Source organism: Somniosus microcephalus, chromosome 2, assembly GCF_052327205.1.
Source record: "Somniosus microcephalus isolate GS21.2 chromosome 2, FLI_Smic_1.0, whole genome shotgun sequence".
NCBI classification, from domain to species: domain Eukaryota; kingdom Metazoa; phylum Chordata; class Chondrichthyes; order Squaliformes; family Somniosidae; genus Somniosus; species Somniosus microcephalus.
Window position 1 is genome coordinate 15546649 of NC_140988.1, and position 14437 is coordinate 15561085.

The window sequence follows — 14437 nt, forward strand, 5'->3', positions numbered from 1 at the left end:
TGGGCTCTTTTACGTCCACCTGAGAGTACAGATGGGGCCTCGGTTTAGTGCTTCATTCGAAAGACGGCACCTCCGACAGTGCAGCACTCCCTCAGCACTGCACTGGAGTGTCAGCCTAGATTTTTATGCTCAAGTCTCTGGAGTGGGACTACGAACCCACAACTTTCTGACTCGGAGGCGAGGGTGCTACCAGCTGAGTGAGGGCTGACACGAGACCAGAACTACAGGCAGAAAACAAATCAAAACCAGGCTGCCTGAGAGGGAACAAAGGGCAAGCATGAGGCTGGCAAAAAAGAATACCAGTTCCATTGTGAGGTAGGCACTGCAAGAGGCAGGCAGAGATATGAGAACTGGAGGCTGAGAAGAGACAGGTGGTTAGAAATTTGTTATAGCCCAGGAATGGGTGGTGTCAGTAGAAAAGTTGGAGAATTAGCGCCAGGCGCAAATTCTTTAGACTGCACGCAGAATTCGTCCTCACTGCTCAATAAAATGATTGCAGTTTTAAATCGGGTCTTAAAACCCAAGCTCATTGGCATTAATGGTGGACCAATATCGGTTGCAGTCTAATTGCAACTCATCATTGCCACAGGTTTTTTCACTACTTAAAGGGGAGGTTCATTGATTCTGCAGCACCTCATTCTCAGCATTGCTGGCTGTGCAGCTGCCTCAGCAAGGAGAAGCAGAACAAGGAGAAGCAGCCGGAGGACTGAACCAGGTGTGCTCATGGCTGCCCCAGGGAGAGAGCCCGCAGATTCTCCAATGAAGCATTGGAGGCAATGGCCTAGAAATTCATTAAGGCGCTGCCAGCTTTGCGCCCAGTTAACGCCTAAAGAGTGATTTTGCGCCAGAAATGAGTTTGCGCAGATATTCAGCGCAGCGGTATTGGCGGCGGTAGCCGTTAGCGCTGCGCCGGCACCGATGACATCATCGGTGTGCGCAGTGCCCCGGTTCCGCCCCGAAACCGGCCCGATCCCCATATTTAGTTGCGGCCGCCTCCTCCGAAGCGGCCGCAAACAGCGACCAGAGAACGGGGCCGTCCTGCTGCCTTAGTGGGGCGCTTTAAAGCGGAAGGTGCGGCCGGCTGCTTTTTCGGCGGCCGCCTGCCCGCACCTCCTTCCCCGGCCTCCTCCACCGCCCCCCCCCCCCCCCGCGGCATTGCTGGCTGCTTTCCGCGAGCCCGGCACTTCTCCGTGGTGCCGGGCTCATTTGCCGGCACTATCCAGCGGCGATCTCCCCGTTGCAGGCAGCTCCCCCTTAAGAGAAGGAGGAGGCCTGCAGTACCGCAGCCTGCCGCTCCGCAGCGGCTGGCGCAGCAGCGCCAAGAGCGCTGATATTCAGTGTCAGCGCCCCAAGCAGAGGCGGGCACACCCTGGTATAGCGCCCGGTTCCAAATTGGGGCGCTAACAATGAATATCTGACGATCGCTATAGGCTTCCCGCCCAGCGCTAACTTTTGGGCGCTAGCCAGCTGGCGGGGCCATAGTGAATTTCTAGGCCTATGGTTTTTGCTGTGGAGAGACGGAGGGTGGTGCTCTACCTGACATGTAACAGGAGGCCCTCGCTACATGTCTTCCACACTATGTGGATGAAGGTAGCACAGCACCTCTTGGGCAGCACTGTGGTCCCCAGGGCCCAAACACAGTGCAGGAAGAAATTTAACGACCTCACTCGGGTGGTCAGGGTAAGTGAATGCTTCAACAAATGCTACATACCACCACCTGAACCATAATCTTCACACACTGCCCAAAGCACTTCACCCCCAGCACTCACCCACCAACAATCTCTACCTAGCAACACTCACACCCACATCTCTCAACTTGCACACAATGACAGCTATTCAACTATGGCAGGCACAAGGGTCATTAGTTATTAGAATTCATGTGACATGTTTACAGATAAATTTATTAATGGTCTTTGGAATATTTTGCGGTCTCATTTCACCTTTGCGCCCAGGAGGATGCTGTGATATGCCATGAGACAGGGATGGTATGATGGGGATGTGGTAAGCTATGAGGATTTGGGGTTTCATTCATGTGAATCGGAGTCAGATGAGCTGGCCACGGACAGCCCGACCAGAAGGCCGACTGTCTCGCTGCCTCCACCCTCCCTCCTGTTCCTCCTCATCCTCGTCATCCTCAACCTCCTCTGCTTCGTTCTCCTCCTGAGGTGGGCCCACAATCCCTGCTGCCAAGGGCTGCACCCTCATGATGGCCAAGTTGTGGAGCATAAGAAATAGGAGCAGGAGTCGGCCATTTGGCCCCTCGAGCCTGCTCTGCCATTCAATAAGACCATGGCTGATCATCTACCTCATCTCCACTTTCCTGCACTATCCCCATATCCCTTGAGTCCCTTAATATCCAAAAATCTATCAATCTCTGCCTTGACTATACTCGATGACTGAGCTTCCACAACCGTCTGGGGTAGAGAATTACAAAGCTTCACCCTTTGAGTGAAGAAATTTCTTCTTATCTCAGTCCTAAATGGCCGACCCCTTATTCTGATGTCAGGTTAACTGGTCTGTAGTTCCCCATTTTCTCTCTCCCTCCTTTCTTAAATAGTGGGGTTACATTTGCTACCTTCCAATGCATGGGAACAGTTCTAGAATCTATGGAATTTTGGAAAATGACAACCAATGTATCCACTATCTCTATCACCATCTCTTTTAAAATGCGAGGATGTACGCCATCAGGTCCAGGGGATTTATTGGCTTTCAGTCCCATTAACTTCCCCAGTACTATTTTTTTTACTAATTTCTTTCAGTTCCTTATTCTCGCTAGACCCTTGGTTCTCCATTATTTCCGGGAAGTTTTTTGCGTCTTCTTCCGTGAAGACAGACACAGAGGCCGCAAATTTAATTGAGGAGGCGGGATGGGGCGGGTCAGCTGGTTTCCGGGTTCCAGTCCCGCTCTCAGCTCCATCCGCTCTGCAGATGTGATTTTACCTTGATTGGCCTTGTTGCACCCGCCCTGCGGACTTACCGGCCAATCAACAGGAAGCGGGTCTGATGGCATCATTTGATGATGTCATCAGCCGGATTCCTTAAAGGGAACACGTCCACATGGAGTTTGACAGCATTGAGGTGCTGCAAACACTGACAATCACTGCACATAGGTGAACACTTGCACCTAGGCTCTCCAATGACTCCCTCCATATGCTTATGGAGGGAGTCACAGCATGCAGGGAGGTTCTCTTCCCTTCCCATGGGCAGAAGAGACCTCTCCAGGACACCAACTTAACTTGCACCTCCACACAACCCTTTGTATCTACTTTATCACTTCCCCATCTCACTACCCACTCCTCACACTCCCCCTCATCCTACTGCAAGCATACCAATTAACAACACACCAGGGTAGGCACTTGAGAGGTTTAGCCAATGTCCATGTGAAGTTACTGGTAATGTGTTGTCATACAGTGAAATATCTTTTAACAAAAAGTGCTCCTTATTGGACAGATCTGAGCGAACCTTAATAAGTGTCTTGCTGAGTTCCAGTGATTTTTCAGTCATAACTTTCCCCCCACTGCTATAGTGATGAGTGTGCATGGAATGGCTTGGATATTAAAGGAATGCTTCATGGTGCTGGTGTGGGATGTTGTAAACCTGGCGCTTTATGTAGCAGCCAGGGTTTACAGCATCAAGTGAAGAAAATCTGGCCATGGTGATGCCATCGCTGGCCTCCCGGGCAGCAATGTTGTCAGGGGATGATGCCCTGTGTCCAGTACAGCATCAGGTGATGGTGGCGAAGGTTGGTGATGTTGGTGTTGGGGCTGATCATGGAAGGATTCGGAGGACCAAGATCTGATTGTTTCATTGGCACTGCTGTTGCTGGAGTAGATGGCAGCTGCAGGTGAGATGACAGAAGTGATCTGTCACTGGTGAGAGAGGTTCTCCCAATGAGGTGGCACTGGCCATACAGATGGATCTAAAAACTTGCAAGCTAAAGAAATCTCTATATGTATTAAAAATGCAGTCACCATCATTTTCTGTGCTGTGAAACTCACCATCTGCAACATAGCATCCTTGACACCGCTTCTGCAGCTGTCAGCTTTTCACAAACATCAGAGCAGACTCGCAACACACCAGGTTGAGCTGACGTGTTCCCTAAACAGTGGGTAACCAGTGGGAGAGAAGGTAAAATTAGAAGTAAACCTCAAAATACTCTTAAACTGGCTATTAACAAACCATTTAAGTAACTGAATTGTATCCCCCGCCACTTGGTGTCGGGTCAGTTCTGCGCTAACAGACCCGACATCTGGGAGACTCGCGTGGAGGTGGGTTGACGGCGGGTTTCCTACCCGCTGTCAATCTTTGCAATTTTGACAGTGGACGTGCCTCCAAACCCACCCCCTCAGCGTGATTAAATCCGCGGCCAGAGTATTTGCTTAATTTCTCTGCCACTTCTTTATTCCCCATTATCATTTCTTCTGTCTCAGCCTGTAAGGGACCCACATTTACTTTCGCTAATCTTTCCCTTTTTACATACCTATAGAAGCTTTTACAGTCTGTTTTTGTGTCTCTCGCTAGTTTACTCTTGTATTCTATTTCCCTTTCTTTATCAATTTCTTGGTCCTCCTTTGCTGAATTCTAAAAATCCTCCCAATCCTCAGGCTGAATGCTCTTTTTGGCAACATTATAAGCTTCTTTCTTTGATCTAATACTATCTTTAATTTTTCTTGTTAGCCACGGTTGGACCACTCTTTCTGTGGGGATTTTGTGCCTTAAAGGAATATATGCAGCAGACCACCAAGAAATGGGACACCCGCTCTGGCGAGTATTTGAGGGCTCCTCCCGAGCGGTCAAGGCAGCAGAGCCGTTGCTTCAATAAGCTGATTGTCTGCTTGATGATGTTCCTGGTGGCAGCATAGCTCTTATTATATGAGTGCTGAGCAGGAGTGCTGGGGTTATGGACAGTAGTCATGAGTCATGTGGAGAGCAGATAGCCCTTGTCTGCGAGCAGCCACCCTTGAGCTTGGCATGGTGGCTGGAAGAGTGCTGGCACACCAGTCTGGCACAGGATGAAGGCATCATGGCTGCTGCCAGGATAATGTGCATTGACATTAAGGATTCGCTGTGTGTGGTCGCACACCAACTGCACATTAAGTGAGTGGTAGCCTTTGCAGTTACAGCAGATCTCAGGATTGTTATGCGGTGCCTGCAAAGCCACGTAGGTGCAGTCGATGAACCCCTGCACCATGGGGAAGCCCGCTATGCTGGCAAAGCCACATGCATGCGTTGGTGATCGGGAAGCCAATGTAGTCCCTTCTCCTGCTGTAGAGAGCTTCAGTGACCTCCCGGATGCAGCAATGGACAGCGAACTGTGAGATGTTAGCTATGTCTCCTGTTGCAGACTGGAAGGATCTGCTGGCGAAGAAATTGAGGGCCACAGTGATCTTGACTGTCACTGGGAGAGTCATAGTCACCCTGGTCTGAGGCTGGAGGTCCGGTTACAGGAGGTGGCAGGGTTCTGTGACGCTTGGTGAAGCAAAGCCTTCTAATACACTGCTCCTTGCTTAACTGAAGGTAGGAGAAGTGTTCTTGGAATACCCTCAGAGGGTAAGGCCTCCTGGTGAGAGCCCTGATGGCCCTCCTCCTCCCTCTGCACACATGTTCCCATATTTCTCGCTGCCTACACTGTAGATCCTGGAGGGCGAGGCGGCCAGTACAGCCCCCACTAATGTTACCAAGTGTAACAGTTTGAATCTTTGAAGAATAAATGTAGCTACTCTTTAGTTGCCAGAAGACTCCTGATACAAAAAGAATCTTGAAATTACTGGCCCAGAACTTGGTGTCGGGGGCTTGCCGCGCGTGCAAGCCCCCGATCTGCACTCACCCTGCGCGCTGACATCTGAAGCCCGGGCCTGCTTGCATTTCCTGTCACAGGCCCGGTTCAGATGTCAGCGCGCAGTGCTTACCTGATCCAGCGGCGTAGTTAGTGCGATGTGCCGGCTGGGATCAGGTGAGCACTGTACAACCAATCAGGGGAGGGGAAGGTTCATTCATGAGTTTGAGAGTAAGAACTGTCAAACTCATGAAAACTACGGGGGCCCAAAACACTATTTAAACTTTAAATAAAAATTGAAAAAACATCCCAATCATTAAATTAAGTATAAATAAGTTTAAAAAAATAATTTAAACAATTTTTTTTTGTTGAAAAAATAAATTTTTAATAAAAAGGGTCTAAAACTAAACTTACCTTATTGTAGATTCTTTAAAATAATAAACCTGTGGAAAAAAAATTCTAAATTACACTAAAACACCACTTACCTGTAAAAATAAATACTTACGTGTGCTTTTTACAAGCGTAAAGACCGGAGGCCTTTACACATGCGCAAATCCCCCAAAACGGAGGAAATCCAAGATGCACGCGCTGCCCCCTACAGCGCACGCGCTAGCCTCTTCACCTCTTGGGTTAGAGGAGAGGAAATGCCGGTTTTCAGCGCATGCGCTGTGCATGCTGAAAACCGGCATTTCCTCCGACCAGACGCGTGAGTACCCCTTCCGTACTCACGCGTTTGGGGAGGAATTACTGCCCCATTGTTGCAGTGGGTGAAACTAACAAACAACCACTGAAACTGCATGAACCTGACAGCTGCGAGTGACTACTCATGATTCTTTTAAATAACATCCTTGGATCCGGCTTCCTGGTGCTGCATGCCAACTCTCCCTGTTGGTTTTTACTCCAGGCGGTGAGGTAAGTGGCGAGAATCAGTTTTGCAAATTGGGCGGTCATTGAGCATTCCACACTCACTGATGTCACAGTCTACCTGCCGTTGACGTTCCCGGCGATACCTCTTACCGGCGGCACTACAGGGGGGCCGGATTTGGCATGCGGCGCTGGATTTGCCTCGCCCCAGCAATACTGGTCTAGCACCCCATTAGCACCATCTATTGGCACTAATGGGAGGCGATGAGGGGACCAATTTTTCCCCCAGGGTGTCTGTTGGCACCACTGTGTCAGCCAATGAGTAGGAGGCAGGGTGGGACTTATGGCAGGACTCACAGCAAACAGATATATTTTACAGCAAACAAAGTCTATTTAAGCAGTGCGCTACAGCAAACAGTCTACAGAGTCTAGTTAAAAAGAATCTCTATGAACTACAGCAAACAGAACTCATGGCCGAAACTGTAGCAACTTCTCCCGATAAAAGCAGGGTGATTTCTCTAGCAAAATGCAGCGAGTGGAGGATAGTTAGATACAAATTATGTGCGTAAAATCAACCCCAGTCACTTACAGCAGTGCGTGATTGACGGGGGAATTACCCAATCATCTCCATTCTGGCCAGGAATAATGGTATCACTATATGCAGAGAAGAGAAGCGGTGGTACATCAGGTTTCAACAACTGCAAATCGTTTACTGAGGTTCCAGAGGAACGGTATGCATCAAGTTTATTAAATCTAACCTCATTCTAAATTATTAGGATGGGGATAATGTTGAAAGTTTCTAAAGGTCATTTCAGTTGTTGGCGGGACAAAGTTATATGGGCAGAGAAGCTGGTACTGTCACTGAACACTAAAGCACTTGTTGCATTTTCCAGTGCAGATCCTTATTCGTGTATGAACTATGGTGCAGAGAATTGAGCAGAAATGAATTCCGAGGGAGTTGAACAGGGAGGCTAGCGAGAGAGACGAGTAGTTTGGTGACGACAAAGCATTTGAGGACCTTGGCGAGAAAGGGCAGGTTGGAGATGTTTTGAAAAATAAAGGGATCAAAGTGGGCTTTCGAGGATAGGGGATCTTGAAAGAGGTGTGGGTGATGGCAAAGAGTGCAAAGGTGGACTCAGTATCCACCCCCTCCAACACCGGTGCACTGTGGCTGCAGTTTGTACAATCTACAGGATGCGCTGCAGCAACTCACCAAGGTTACTCTGACAGGACCTCCCTTCCCTGAGGCCAATACTGCTGAGAAGGACAAGGGCAGCAACATCACAGGGAACACCGTTCTGACTTGGGACCTAACATCACTTTTCTTCCATTGTCGCTGGAATTCCCCATCTAGCAATATGGTGGGAGCACCATTAACCACAAGGACTTTAGAGGTTTACAGAGAAGGCCCATCAGCACCTTCTCATGACAAGTAGGGATGGGCAATAAATGCATTCTAGCCAGCAGTGCCCACGTCCTGAGAACAAAAAATACTTTGGTCACTCTGATCAAAGAAATGAAAGACATCTTCTGTAACTGACGGGCTCCTTGACCCTTCAGACACTGTCAATGACTTTATTCCCTCTCCCCCACTGCATATCCCCCACAGCCATCTCCACAGCATAGTGCTCTTAAGGTTGTTACATTACATCTCAAATATTTTCTCCTGCTGTGCTCATGTGTCTCATGTCTCTATCTGTAGCCCCTCCTATTCATCATTCACATACTATACCTTGCTGGCTTAATAGGTAAGCACAATGTCAGCTTCCAGATGTAGAATGGTACCAGGGATGAGGGACTTCAGTTATGCGGAGAGACTAGAGAAGCTGGGTTTGTTCTCCCTAGAGCAGAGAAGGTTAAGGGGAGATTTAATAGAGGCGTTCAAAATGATGAAGGATTTTGATAGAGTAAATAAGCAGAAACTGTTTCCACTGGCAGGGGTCAGCTGGTAACCAGAGGACACAGAATTAAGGTAGTTGGTAAAAGAACCAGAGGGGGGATGAGGAGAATTTTTTTATGCAGCAAGTTGTTATGATCTGGAATGCACTGCCTGAAAGAGTGCTGGAAGCGGATTCAATAGTAACTTTCAAAAGGGAATTGGATATATACTTGAAAAGGAAACTTTTACAGGGCTATGGGGAAAGAGCAGGGGAGTGGGACTAATTGGATCGCTCTTTCCAAGAGTCAGCACAGGCACGATGGGCCGAATGGCCACCTTCTGTGTTGTAAGATTCGATGTACCTCTTCACATTCAGCATTGTTACTGTTACTGTCATTTGCAACAGCATGTCTGACATCAAGTCCTGAGGGAATTTAAATCTCCTTCAGCTCGTTCATTACAAAAATGAAAGCCAATCACTTCGGCTTGAGCCAGCATCTAAGTGCCTTTACACCTGACTCTATCAACCTTCCCAGCTAACCATTGGCTGAGTCTGGTAGTGCGCAATCACAAAGTCCTATCCAATCTGAACTTTTAAACGCTCACCAATACTGCATTTGGCTACCTCTAGAATATTTCTCCTACCTCACCCCCACTCAGTGTCAAAAATCGAATTCCCACCTGCAGCATATTGAGGATTGATATCTCAAACGTTCTCCTTGCCTCCACCCCTCGGAAGCCTCAGCTAATCCACAGCACGTCTTCTTACCCCTGTTGTAATGTAGGAAACGCGGCAGCCAATCTCCGCACGGCGAGGTCCCACAAACAGCAATGTGATGATGACCAGATAATCTGTTTTTGTGATGTTGATTGAGGGATAAATATTGGCCCCAGGACACCGGGGATAACTCCCCCTGCTCTTCTTCGGAATAGTGGCTGTGGGATCTTTTACGTCCACCTGAAAGAGCAGACGGGGGCCTCGGTTTAACATAGTGCAACACTGGTGACCATCCATGGTTGTGTAGTTCTTTTGGCCAACCCTGTAGCTTGCCACCGACCTTCCATGTCTACCAGTCAATGAATTTGGATATGAAAATAATAAAAACCGTTGCAGCTTGTTTTGAAAAAATAAACAGAGATCAGTATAATTTTGCCATGGCTGGCCACTTCTCTGTGGACTGAACCTAAGCAGATTGTGTGCCTAGCAGTATAACTTATCCCACGTCATAAAAGAAACATAATGGGATTGTCACGCACAAGCTCGCTCAGAAGAGATTGCAGTTGGATTTTCATTCACTTAAATGTCAAACATTTTCCCAGAAGTATGTTAAGAATATATTTCAAAATTTATTATTTCTGTGTCTCTTTTTTGTGTATTTACACTGCCTGCAAAGACTGTTTCCTCGGGTGTTGAAATGCCCAGTGAGCCTATCGAATGTTTCATAGTTACTCTTCTTTTCCCCTTCATGAATGGCTGATAAGAGTGTTCCTCCAGAGCAGTGTTGAAACTCATCCATTGAGAACCGTTACACTCGAATACTTGCCAAGCCTGGAATCTGAATTCCAATCCGCAATTTCAAGAATTACCAACCAACGCTTCATCTCTCCCATTCAGCCCTGTAACCATTTACAGGAAACTCTTTCTTAACCGGCACCGACGTGGCGCTGGTTGATCAAAAAGTCCGGATTACAGAGAGGTATACTTACTAAGGTACAAGAACCCCGTACACGGCCACAGATCCAGGCGTCCCTGTTGCATGGCAACAGGTGCAGGAACCCCGGTTACACGGCCACAGATCCAGGGACCCCAGTTACACGGCCACAAATATGAAGTAAAACTTACCTGAACCTACTCCTGAATTTTGCTGGTTAAGAGAGACTTACGGTTAATTAGGTGCCGGTAAAAGAGAGTTTCCTGTATAGGAAACTTTGGTTTATCCGGAGGTTGTATGTCCGGAATACTCGATCTAACGGCAAAAATCAGGAGCCGTTTTCTATAAGTTTTTTTAGTTCTCATTCTTTTTTTTCCCCAGTCAGGCACTGCAAGGTCTGTAGCTATAGCAACAGCTTCAGCTAGAGATGCTTGCAGCTGCAGCCGACTCTTTAGAAGCTGTTGCTAAGCAACAGTGTTTGTTGTCAGATACGGAGATGAAAACCTCCGTATGTTTCAACATTAACTTTGTAAGAACATAAGAACATAAGAAATAGGAGCAGGAGTAGGCCAATCGGCCCCTCGAGCCTGCTCCGCCATTTAATAAGATCATGGCTGATCTGATCCTAACCGCCAATCTACTATCACAGAACCATCTCCTGAATCTAACAGAATTAGACACACGAAATAGGAGCATGATCAGGCTACACGGCCACTGGGCCCGCTCCGCTACCCACAGAGCCATGTCCGATCCGAACCTAGACTCATGTCCAAATTCCTGCCCGCTCCCCGTAACCCTTAATTCCCTTTACTTCTAGGAAACTGTCTATTTCTGTTTTAAATTTATGTAATGATGTAGCTTCTACAGTTTTTTGGGGCAGCATATTCCATGGACCTACCACCCTCTGAGTGAAGTAGTTCCTCCTCATCTCAGTTTTGAAAGAGCAGCCCCTTATTCTAAGACTATGCCCCCTAGTTCTAGTTTCACCCATCATCGGGAACATCCTCCCCACATCCACCCGATCCAACCCCTTCACAATCTTATATGTTTCAATAAGATCGCCTCTCATTCTTCTGAACTCCAATGAGTAGAGTCCCAATCTACTTAACCTCTCCTCATATGTCCATCCCCTCATCCCCGGGATTAACCGAGTGAACCTTCTTTGTACTGACTCGAGAGCAAGTATGTCTTTTCTTAAGTATGGACACCAAAACTGTATGCAGTATTCCAGGTGCGGTCTCACCAATACCTTGTACAACTGAAGCAATACCTCCCTATTTTTATATTCTATCCCCCTAGCAATGAAAGCCAACATTCCATTGGCCTTCTTAATCACTTGCTGCACCTGCATACTAACCTTTTGAGTTTCGTGCACCAGGACCCCCAGATGCCTTTGTACTTCAGTACTTTCCATTTTCTTGCCATTAAGATAATAACTTGCTCTACGATTTTTCCTGCCAAAGTGCATAACCTCACACTTTCCAGTATTGTATTCCATCTGCCAAATCTCTGCCCACTTACTTAGCCTGTCTATGTCCCCTTGCAGGTTTTTTATGTCCTCCTCACTCACTACTTTCCCTCCCATCTTAGTATCATCTGCAAAGTTTGATATTTTACACTCGGTCCCCTCCTCCAAATCGTTAATATAGATTGTAAAGAGTTGGGGACCCAGCACTGACCCCTGTGGAACACCACTAGTTACTGATTGCCAGTCTGAGAATGAACCATTTATCCCAACTCTCTGCCTTCTGTTAGATAGCCAATCCTCTATCCATGCCAGAATATTACCCCCAATCTCGTGATTTTTTATCTTAAGCAATAATCTTTTGTGTGGCACCTTGTCAAATGCCTTTTGGAAGTCTAAATACACTACGTCCACTGGTTCCCCTTTATCCACCCTATATGTTACTTCCTCAAAGAACTCCAGCAAATTTGTCAAACATGACTTCCCCTTCATAAAACCATGCTGACTTTGTCCTATTAAATTATGATTATCCAAATGTCCTGTTACTGCCTCCTTACTAATGGACTCCAAAATTTTACCTACCACAGATGTTAGGCTAACCGGTCTATAGTTTCCAGCCTTCTGTCTACTGCCCTTTTTAAATAAGGGTGTTACATTAGCAGTTTTCCAATCTGCCGGGACCATTGCCGAGTCCAGGGAGTTTGGGAAAATTATTACCAATGCATCCACAATCCCTACCGCCACTTCCCTCAACACCCTAGGATGTAAGCCATCAGGTCCAGGTGATTTATCCGCCTTGAGTCCCATTATTTTACCGAGTACCACTTCCTTAGTGATTTTGATCGTGTTTAGCTCCTCCCCCACTTTAGCCCCCTGTTTGTCCAGTGTTGGGATATTCTTAGTGTCTTCTACTGTAAAGACTGATAAAATATTCATTCAGTGTTTTTGCCATCTCCATATTTCCCACCATTAATTTCCCGGTCTCATCCTCTAAGGGACCAACATTTACTTTAGCCACCCTTTTTCTTTTTATGTAACTATAAAAACTCTTACTATCTGTTTTTATATTTTTTGCTAATTTACTTTCATAATCTATCTTCCCTTTCTTAATCAATCTTTTTGTTATTTTTTGCTGTCTTTTAAAGTTTTCCCAATCCTCTATCCTCCCACTAGATTTGGCTACCTTATATGCCCTTGTTTTTAGTCAAATACTATCCTTAATTTCTTTACTTAGCCACGGATGGCTGTCTTTTCTTTTACACCCTTTTCTTCTCAGTGGAATATATATTTTTTTGAAGTTGTAAAATAACTCCTTAAATGTACACCACTGATCATGTATCGTCTTACCCTTTAATCTATTTTCCCAATCCACTCTACTCAATTCCGCTCTCATACCTTCATAGTCTCCTTTATTCAAGCTTAGCACGCTTGTTTGAGATCCAACCTTCTCACCCTCTAATTGAATATGGAATTCAACCATGTTATGGTCACTCATTCCAAGGGGATCCTTTACTAGGACATTTTTAATTAATCCTGTCTCGTTACACAGTTTTGATAGATCGGCAACACGCCAGTCCCGTCGGTGCCGGATATCACAAAGTTTCCTGTATAATCAATTAACCATGGTGGTTTATTTATCGAAAAGCAAAATGCTGCCTATGATGGAAATCCGAAATAACAACAGAAAAAATGGGGGCAGAGGTTATTGTCTGAACTTGTTGAACTCAGTGTTGAGTCCGGAAGTGCCTAATCGAAAGACGAGGCGCTGTTCCTCAAGCTCCCGTTGAGCTTCATCAGAACAGTGTAGGAGGCCGAGGTCAGAGTGGGAGTGGTCCGAACAATTAAAATGGCAGGCGACCGGAAGCTTGGGGTCACGCTTGCAGTCCTCCATTCATTCTCTGGCTTATTTCTAAGCGGTTTCACATTCGCACTGGTGTTCTAAGTGACCTAGATCCTGTGCAGGTGAAGCTGCACTCCGGGGAGGTCATAGGGAGTTCGGACTGCCTGACATGAGTACACCAAAACGCTGAACCCAAGAGAATTAACTTGCCCCTTCCAGAGATTTTTAACCCTTTGTGAACTGTTTGGTTTTGTGCTGGTGTATTTTAAAGTTAGCCACTTAACCTGTTCAAGATCACCGAGAAGCAGCAGTAAGCTCCCTGTTGGATATGTGGGGAAAGGCGCTGCCTGGTGCAACACGGAGTCATGCACACCGGAATGGTCCCAGATTCCCTGCTCTGTGCTGAGTTGGTTGCAGGAATAGGGTGCTGCAGTTTGCCCTGACCGCCCCCTGGAGTAGGGAGGGAAAATGTAAGCCAAGTTTCCCATGCCTGATTGGTGTTCATTGATAGAAAGTAAGGATGTTGGACAAGGATAAGATTGGGCTCAGCTGTCTTGCCGTCCACAGTGCAATAACCTGTCAAAACCCACCCACAAAAGAAAAAGAGTAAGAACTTGTATTTATATTGCGGCTTTCACGACCTCAGGACCTCCCAAAATGCTTTACAGCCAATGAAGTACTTTAGAAGCGTACTGTTGTAATGGAGGTTAAACGTAGCAGCCAATTTGCGCACAGCAAGCTCTTTCGGATGAGACTTTAAACTGAGGCCCCGTCTGCCCTCTCAGGTGGACGTAAGAGATCCCATGGCACTATTTCAAAGAAGAGCAGGGGAGTTCTCCCTGGTGTCCTGGACCAATATTTATCCCTCAATCAATATCTAAATCAGATTATCTGGTCATTATCACATTGCTGTTTGTGGGAGCTTGCTGTGTGCAAATTGGCTGCCACATTTTCTACATTA